The sequence below is a fragment of the Hesperophylax consimilis genome, chromosome 26, assembly GCF_061612785.1.
Source record: "Hesperophylax consimilis isolate HC1 chromosome 26, BYU_Hcon_1.0, whole genome shotgun sequence".
In the NCBI taxonomy this organism is placed as follows: Eukaryota; Metazoa; Arthropoda; class Insecta; order Trichoptera; family Limnephilidae; genus Hesperophylax; species Hesperophylax consimilis.
Genome location: NC_142861.1, coordinates 20,264,651 through 20,265,081, shown reverse-complemented (window position 1 = coordinate 20,265,081; position 431 = coordinate 20,264,651).

The window sequence follows — 431 nt, the reverse complement described above, 5'->3', positions numbered from 1 at the left end:
CGCACTCCGGATTTTCGATTTTAACCTCTGGATGGCCAACAGTTCAACAAAAAATAGGTGCTAACTAAACTCTTCATGACTCCTTCATTACATCTAATTTTTTAAATGTTGTTCATATTTAGTTACATAATCATTTTGTTATTCAAAATAAAATACATACAATTAAAAAAGATATCCAGAAACATATAAACTTCTTTAATTTTAAAATTTAATTCAAGACAATACTAAACATATCAACTTCCACGATACCTCAAAAAAACGTTTTTAAACAAAGAAACCAAAGTACACAAGCGTAAAACAAAAAGACATTACCAGGAATATAGCATGTTTTTACGCGCTCTATTCAAGCAATGTATATGCCATAGATTTTTTCAAGACCCCAATATATATATATAAAGCTGACAAACGTATAATTGATTCATTAAGGTACA